At 43.8% G+C, this 9,085-nt stretch overlaps 2 protein-coding genes across 2 annotated transcripts in view; one reads left to right on the top strand and one right to left on the bottom strand.

The window, feature by feature from the left end:
* Window positions 1-9,085, bottom strand: part of pcxb (pyruvate carboxylase b) — a 268,562-nt gene that overhangs the window by 67,664 nt on the left and 191,813 nt on the right. The window lies entirely within an intron of this gene.
* The window catches only part of LOC102210474 (leucine-rich repeat and fibronectin type-III domain-containing protein 4), a 36,138-nt gene continuing 34,003 nt past the window's right edge, over window positions 6,951-9,085 (top strand). The window contains exons 1-2 of the mRNA XM_005748025.1: window positions 6,951-7,295; window positions 8,250-9,044. The gene's annotated coding sequence lies outside the window, so the exon portion shown is untranslated. The remainder of the gene's footprint in view (window positions 7,296-8,249; window positions 9,045-9,085) is intronic.

Here is a 9,085-nt window from a genome sequence, read left to right as displayed (position 1 = left end):
GGGGGGAAAAGGCTGTGCTGCACACTAACAGAGGTACAGGGAGTACCACAGCTTGGGGCCTGGATGTCTTGCCACCATTGAGAGAACAATGGATTCCAAATCACAACAGCTACTACAGGAGAGTGTCGAGCAGCGGCTCAGCTGAACAGAATAGTTGATATATTAAAAAAAAATAAAGTTCATGTTTTGGAATGGCTAAGTAAGAGTTGTGACCCCAAACGAATTCAGATGCTGTGGCATGACCTGAGGCAGACTGTTCAAGACGTCCCAGAAATACTGATGAACTCCAACTTGTTTTGTAGGGAGAAATCATCTAAAACTCTTCCAAGATTCAGTGCAAACATCTACAGGAGACATCTTATGTTGTGGCTGATGCTGATGAAGGAAGTGCTGCGAGTCATTTAATTGAAGAGATGACCTTATCCAGCCAGCGCTGGGTAATTACGGCGTGCGTTCAGTAAAGACATGAAAAGTCTACTGTTGTGTTCCTATTTTAGATGGCGTTTGCCTATAACTGTGACATAGGAGACAATCACGCAGCATTTAATGAGTCCAAGGGGTTCACAAATGTATCCCCAATACACTCAGACACACACACACGCGCCTACTTTTCTAACACAGAATTAATGCCAAGAAACTGCAGCTTATTTCAGGGGAAACAATCAACAAACAAAATCTCATTTGCATTATTTTCATTTGCACCTCCCAGCTTTGTATTTTGACATTTAACAGCCTTTTCTAACAGCTCGCTGCATTTCTGTACAGACCCATTTGTGTAGTTCCCCCGCACACACGAAGTTAATAGTTGCCTCTTAACCACAGTTTGTAATTTCCACTTGTAAACTGCAGCAGCACACTTCATTAAAGCAACACACTCTTGGAAATATTTAGCTCGAATGTGCGATTCTTTTCCCTCACCAATTCGTCCCTGAAGTCATTTCTGTCCTGTGCCTGTACGTCTGAGTGCATTTGTCAGGGTTGTACGCATGAAGCAATATAGACAAATGAGGACCAGCATGTTTTTCCTCCCTCACACTGCATTTACTGCGGCTCATTGCTGGTAAACTGTCGACCAGCAGCAACTTGGAAATCATTTGGAGACACTATTACTAATGCAGGTGAAATAAATAAAAGAAAAATGACATGCAAACGGCTCCAGAGCAAAATTAGAAGATGATGTTGTGCGACTGTGTGTGTGTGTGTGTGTGGGTCTGTCCTTCTCTCTCATTATCCCCAGATTGAGACAAATAGAGGGGATCTTGCACTTCGATCTAAACCTCTACACCATTTACCCTCACATCACAGCTGAGCAAGTGTGCCATGCGGGTTTCTGTGTGCATGTTTCATTTAGCCTTGTGAGAGGTGTGTGTCTCTAACACCAATGCTGTGTTTGCCACAGAGTCCGTTTGTGCGTTGTGGTATCGCGCGGTCATTTCAATCTGTGGGTGAAGGTGTGCATTCAGTCACGGATGTTCTCTGGATGTAGGTGCAACACTTGTGTGTGTGAACAGAAGCATTTACCACACTGGTGATTATGTGCGACATGTTTGTGCACAGTGGTGCTCAATGAGCGCACTCGTTTGTGGGTTTCAGTGCTGCGTATATTTAGTCACTGTGTCTCACAATTTGCAGTGTGTATCACAAGCAGAAAGCAGGAGCTGATTTAAAGAAAAATTCCTGAACTTATTTAATAAGAGGAATAAGTACAAGTATGTGAAATCCACAATATATGTGGTGGCATATTTGTCGACCTGGAAGAAAAGACACAAGCATCTTGAATTGACTGGATTGGCGGTGGGTGCACTGATAAGGCAGTCACCGCAGGTATTTCAAGCTGGCCTAAGAAACACTGATTTTTTGAGATATTACAATGTATCAACATGTTACCCGTTTACCTGATCTGTCCACTTGTGTCCAATAATTACAGATTGTAGTAAGGGATCTGTCACTGCTGCATACGAGTCAAGTATGTTTCAGTACTCTCTTAGTGGAATAACCTGAAAGAGCAAAATGAACTTCCCAGTTCCTCTCGCTTTGCCTCATCTCAGCCACTGTGTGCGCCTCTGACAGGCTCTTTGCATTACAGTGCTGCCACTCCTTGCTGTCCAGGAAAAATGATGAGCAATTTCCTGCTGCTGTGTCCTGTAGAGGAACAGATCGCTTAGATCCAGCTTATTTTAAAGTGCTTAAGAATGCCGGCAGTATGACTCAGTCTACAGAAGAATGTATTTAAGACTTAAGGCTGCATTGAGAAGAAGAACCTAAACATGTGAAATGCATAAAACCTTTGCACCATAGTGTGAAATACTACAAAATCTAAATCATCAAGGGTGAAAATGGCTTTCAGTTTTCCCCCCCCATCTCATTCAAAAACACACCTATATACTTGCTGCCGGCAAGGACGTGTTCTGCAGCTGCTGCCAAGGTTCCATATTTGATTCAAGCTGCACAGTGCTGACCAAACTTCACCTTTTCTCTTTGATGGTAGCCCACATCTACTCAATTGTTTAAGAAGAGCCATTCAGCAAAATCCTTTTAAGTCTGTTCTAACACTCTGTGTATTTGGATGCAGGATGAATTAGCAGATGGGGACCTGAGCAACCTTTACAAGGGAGAAATCATTGTGGTCAGATGGCAGTCGCATCTCTGAAAACAGCAAAGACTGTGGGGCTGCTCTGAGTCAGCAGTGGCAGCTACTTGCTCATCTCTATAAAGAGATGGTAGCAAGCACGAATATGCACAACCTCTAGGCAGGGACACTGCTCTGGGTTTTTTTTTATTGCACTGTGAGAAGTACTGACCAAATCTTTGAACACAGGAAAAGAGCAGAAAGTAAAAACAGGAAAGTCTTATTTAGCTTTATGGTGCTCGCATCTACATTAGATTTTGTTCGTCTTCTTCACAGCTCATTGCTTACAAACTCCTTTGCTAAATCCAACATGCTGCTTTAATTTCCCGTCAGAAACAAATATGCAACTGATGGCACACACCACTAGTGAGTTGACCACTGAACCAAAAGAGAGACATCGATGGATGTGTTCAGCGCCGGGTCAGTAGGCCGACTCCCCTGCAACCGTTTTCACTTTGAGGGCTAATTTGGCCTGACCAAACCAGAACAGGTCTGGCCTCTTTCTGATTAAGTGCAGTGCTACTCAGAGTGAACTTCACATCCTGCCAATCTTTCTGCTTAGTTCTCAGTCCGAAGGAAAAAAAGACTTTCCCCTTGTGTGCTTTACTTTAACCAGATTGAGCTGTAGAAGCAGATGATCTGCTTAGGATGCACCTTTGCCCTACTTTATGTGAAAATGCATTGTATTTTATTCATAAGTGCACTGATTGTGGGATGTATATAAACTAACTTCTGTGTCAGTAATGAGAGTTTCTCCTGACTCACTTGATCCGTTAGCCAGCATTAGGTCATGTCATTTATTTCGTTCAGCAAGGTCGCTCGCTCCGGGAAGAGAACTGGGTGCTACAACACTAGAGGTTTGATTAATTGTGAATCAACGGGCCATCAACTGGCCGCTCTAAATGACTGGATGAAATAATATATCAAACATCCTCTTGCTGGACCTTCCTTTGAGGGAGGTTTGGCTTACAAAGTTAAAAATATGTTGGCCCCACAGCAGCAGGAAAAAATAAATAAATAAAAAGTCAAGAGATCAAGGAGCGACAGATATAAGAAAGAAAAAAAATGAATGATGGGGAGTCAAATGCTTGAAATGGAAATGAAGAAGGAGATAAACAGGAAGGGGGCCATAAATTGTGAAAGATGAACAAAAAATTGAGTCTTGGGTTGAAATTTAGATACACGAAAAACCAATTCACCCATAACAGAACCACATCTCCATCCCTCATCTCTTTCCTACCATCTCTCTCTGAAGTTTCATCTCCACTGTGAGATTTTGTTGCAAAACAGAACTGCGCTTATGTGAAATTTGGGAGTGACTTAATTCCAACATCCAATAGCTCTGATGTTTTAGGTCCTGCCTTAGTAATGGGACACACACAGACACACATACACGCGCCCGAAGATGGTTTCCATTTCACGGCCGTTCCCAGCAGCTATCAGCGCGGCAGGGAAATCAAGCCCTCGACCACCGTTTGAAGTAGTATCAGCTGCACTCGCTCCTATCGCCTTCCTATCACTCCATCCAGCCCTCTCTTCTATCTCTCAGTAACCCCTCTCTTCCTCACTTATCTCCTTTATGCCCTCAGAGATCTTTGGCCCCTTCCCTACGTCCCCGTCCTCTCTCTCTTAATCATCATCGTCTGCTCCCGCTCTCATCCTGGTCCGACTGAGAATTGCTCGAGGCGGTAAAAACTTCGCTTCCCCTTGTCACACCAGCCGTCTTTTTTCCCCTCCCCCTCCTCCATCTCTCCTTCCTTCTGTCCACCCAACCCTCCATCAGATTTTGTGTAAAAATACCCTTACAACTACGAAATCCTGCAATTGCAGTTTGGAGATATTATATCCGAAATATGTTTTATCAGTACTTCTCTATATATGACTGCACCACAATCTTTCAGGCCTGTTTTTTAACAGAAGGTGATCGGGCCTCATTGTATGCTTCAATCTATAGCAAACCAAAGAGACGCAGCATGCAGAACCTTAGCTTCTCTCCTAAGGTCTCTTATTTTGTCACACAACTACTTATGTCACTTTTATGTATACAATTAAGTGCTAATTATGCTTGCATTTGCATGGAGACCATCTGAAAATGTGCATTATTGCCCCCATTTGTGCAATTCACTCCTTGTATTTCCTTTCTCAGCAAGAAACACTTTGCAAACACACCTGCATGTAGTTAGTTTAACCCCGAGGCTCCTTTTTTCTAAATTTTGCAAAGTAAAAAAAAAAATATATTAAAAAGAAATAAAAAAAAAAAATCCCGGAATTCAGTAAGAGCTTCATACCTGGAAGGCCAAAATGAATAACTGTGCACACTGTGGAAAAGAGAAACCTGGGAGAACTTCTCCTTATTCTTTCCAGCATGCTGAAGTGAGATATAGAGAAAAAGGTTTTCTAGGCTTGCATGTAGAAATGTAAATGTGAGAGTGGATAACATGCATTAGATATCGCAATCTCGATATCCATCTCTCTGTATATAGATATATATCGAGATATCTATAGATAAATAGAGCTCTATCTATAGATATCTATGACAGATATATCGAGAGAGAAATATCTCGATACATCTCCGTCTGTGTACATTCACTCGCTAATGCAAATATCTAAAGGTATGTGAAATATCTAATCCCATGATAGCAGCTGAATGCATTTAGAAAATGTGAACATGAAGAGCTGATCAAGTTCAACCCGAGCGTCAGAATGAGGAAGAAATGTGATTTAAGTGGCTATCAGTGTGCCATATTGCTGGTGCCAGACAGGTTGGTCTGAGGATTTCAGAAACTGCTGAACTACTGGGATTTTCCCCACACAACCATCTCTAGGATTTACAGAGGATGGTCGGAAAAGGAGAAAATATCCAGTGAGCAGCAGTTCTCTGGGCAAAAATGTCTTGTTGATTCCAGAGGTCAGAGGAGAATGGCCAGACTATCTTAGCTGATGAGAAGGCAACAGTAACTTAAGTATCAGCTCATTATAACCAAGGCTGTAAACAAGCATAACAAATGCAGAAGAGCGTCTCTGAACACAACATGTGGAAGGTTGAAGCAGATCGGCTAAAGCAGCAGCAAAAAAACGACGATGGGCGACACTCTTAAGGTGAGAACAGGAAATTGAGGCTATTATTTACATGGATTCACCAAAATTGGACAACAAAAGAGTGTAAAAATGTTCATGAGCCTCAATCAGCTGTGACATTTGGATGGTCGGGTCACACTTGGACATAAACAGAAAGAAAAGCATGGATCCATCCTGCTTTGTACCAGCGGTTCAGGCTGCTGCTGTAACTGAGCATTGTTTAAACACTACAGCCCACCTGAGTACCTTTGCTGATCATGTCCATCCCTTATGATCAGTGCACCTATCTTCTGACGCCGCTCCCAGTAGGAAGAGACACGGTCACAAACTCAAGTCATCTAAAACTGGAGCTGGAGATTCCCCAACATGGATGTGCAGCTGACAAATCTGCAGCTACTGTGTGATGTCATCATGTCAATATAGACGTAAAATCTCTGAGGGACGTTTCCAGCACTTTTTAAAAAATCTAAGCTGTGAAGAATTGGGCAGCTATAAAGGAACAATGGGGCCAGTAAACTCCAACTCTGTGAAATGTAATGAAACAGAAGACTAATATTAAAGTATCTCAATTTTAATCATATTAGTACTAAACCGCCTCATTAGTGCTCTTTGACCTTTGGCTTTATAACAAAGACGGGGTCCAGTACAGACACCTAACTGGTGGGAGGGGGCAATGCGTGCCAAATCCTTATTCTGTGCATTTCCTATATATAGAATAACAAATCCCACCAATGGACTAAAAACAACACGGTGCCACATCTACATCTGAGCACACATTTTTCTGAAAGTGCATCTTTTTACTTATTTTAAATTAACTACATTGAGCCGGTGTAGGTCGTTGTCATCACTCTTCTTCCTCATTGTTAGTCTCCCACATTCTCCATCCCCAACTCCTCATCTTGGCTCTTCCTCCTCCTATAGCACATCTTCCGTCTCTTTTCCTCCTTCCTCTCCCCCCACCCCTCTACACCTCAGCCCTGTATTTGTCCTGCTCCTCATCTACATGCCTCTCTCTTGTGCACACACTCTCTCAGTCTGATGCTTGACGCTGCCGGAGACCGATCACAGCGCTTTCCTTTGCTGCTCGATGAGAATCGCACACTTCTTCCCCAGATAAGGACAAAAGAAAAGAAGATGAGATGCAGACAAATGGGAAAAAACAAAATCAAGAGTCAAGTGACTCTGTGGAAGCAGGACAAGTAAAAGAAAGATCCCTTCCTGAGGAGAGAGGAGATTTCTAAAAATACAAGCCAGCTTACTCTCTGCATTCTGTTATTTTCTCTCTCCCTTCTTTGTCCCCTCCTTCATTCAGTACCTGTTCTGTGGGATTAACATGACTTAAAATTCAATCAGCCTACAGCCCTGACGGAAGAGCGACAGAGGAGGCAGACAGAGCGCTGCAGCTGTCAACCGAGTGAGGGGACGACCAACGGGAGAGAGAGAGGCAGACGAAGAGAGAGATACCGACGAGAGAGAGAGAGAGAGAGAGATGGGTGTTTTTCCACGGAGCTGAGAGAGCGAAAGCCGCGGAGACGGAGAAATGTGACGGCTTCAGGAGTCATGGTGGTGGAATGATCCGGAAAACGAGGTTAGTAAATACATCTTTTTGTCTCACAGAGGGCAAAACAGGGGTGAAAGATGCTAGATGAAGATGAAAGAACAACGAGACGACTCGAAAAACAGAAAAATAGCTCTACTGTGCTTTTGAAGTAGCAAAGTGCGCACAGGAGGAGAAGACGGAGAAACTGGAACGAAAAGAAATGAATTGCAGATAATAAAAATTAAATGTTAAAAAAATAAAAATAAAAATCCAGTGGGCTTGTAACATACATGTAGCTGCGGCACTAACATATAGATACACACTGGAAGGAACACACTCGCCGAGAGACACTGACAGAGTGCAAAGATTTAAAGCACGATAATGAGATTGCTTTCTTAAAAGGCGCCGGTTTGATTGACAGGCCGGAGAGTGGAGGCGGGTGGACTTTTGAACCGTCTGACATTCGTGCCACTGATCAATAGACCAGTTGTTTTATTAGGCTCAGTGTGTGTCTGTGCGTGAGATTCAAAGACAGAGCAAGTGAACGGAGAGATGCAGAGGCTGTGCGTGCTTGCAGAGAGTATCGCTGCATGGCTACTTGGATGCGTGCGCCAGCATGTGTAAATGTGTTGCACGACTGTGTGTGTGCCGAGTGCATTTGTGAGCGCAAGAATCATCCATTGCAGCCTACCGAGAAGTGCTAAGAGGGTCTCGGAGCTATCGATTCCCTCTGACTGACAGGTGAGAGATAGAGAGGGAGTGTGGGAAACAGAGGGAGAAAGAAATGAGGGGTGGCAAGTTGAGGAGGGGGCCGTAAGAGAGCCGTGAGTGACAGAAGTTGTGGAAACAGGGAGGTGTGGAGGCATCAGAGGGAAAAGGGAGGTCAGCAGGGTGGAGCAGCGAAAGGCTGATTTATAATTTATGATGCACACAAAAGGAGTTTTCAAAATGGAGCACATGCACAGTACACACTGCATTTACACTACGTCTCTCTCGTTTTAGGTTTTCCAGCCATCTCCTAGGTTACTCCCAAACCACCTTTTCTGCACTTGCCTCCAAGGTCATCAACAAACGGCTAATTCAGCGTGGGAGAACAAATGCAGCAGCGAGTGTAGAAGAGCCCCGAGACACACCGGAGACCGCTCCTGGAAGTGAGGGACGAGAGGAAGGCGTGAAAAGAATCAAAACCGAGCGTGTACAAGACTGAAGAAAGGACCAGATGAATGAATAAAAGAAAAGGAGAGCTGAGAGGGGAGGCAAAAAAAGGAGCAAAGGGAGGGTGATGGAGGAGAGAGGTGGTGAGAAGGGGAGGTGAAGACTACTGCTTGGATTCTTACTTGACTGAACTGCTTGAGACAGAAAAGTTGAACCCAGCCATGAGGAAATCGTATCAAGATGCCATAAATAGGATTTTAAGCAAAGTGGATTCCTGGATTTTTTTCCAAACCCGAGTCTCTTTTTCGGAATACCGCGCCAGGATTGAGCGAGTAATTCAGGATTTCCCAGGTTTTCTTCATCTATAGAAGCCTAAGAGGATATCGTGGGATTGGAATTTCTCCAACTCTCTGGTTGTCTGACACTGACCTATATCCGTCTCCTTTTGATGTGTGAGTGTGGAGCGGAGTAGGACAGGTTTCAGTGCAAGCACACAATAACCTCCCACCCCCCTGTGCTGGTTCAGAATAAGTAGAAACACCTGGGGCAAGATCTGTGCAACACACACACAAACACACACACCCTCAAACCAGGATAACATGTGGAGCTGATTCGGATTATAGAGCCGCACAGACGGAAAAGGTAATGTCCATGCAATTCCCCACACACACACACACACACAC

This window comes from Pundamilia nyererei, unplaced genomic scaffold (assembly GCF_000239375.1).
Source record: "Pundamilia nyererei isolate P.nyererei 1_Seehausen unplaced genomic scaffold, PunNye1.0 scaffold00211, whole genome shotgun sequence".
Taxonomy (NCBI): domain Eukaryota; kingdom Metazoa; phylum Chordata; class Actinopteri; order Cichliformes; family Cichlidae; genus Pundamilia; species Pundamilia nyererei.
Note: the sequence above shows the minus strand (reverse complement) of the source record. Positions and strands in the feature narration are given on the sequence as shown.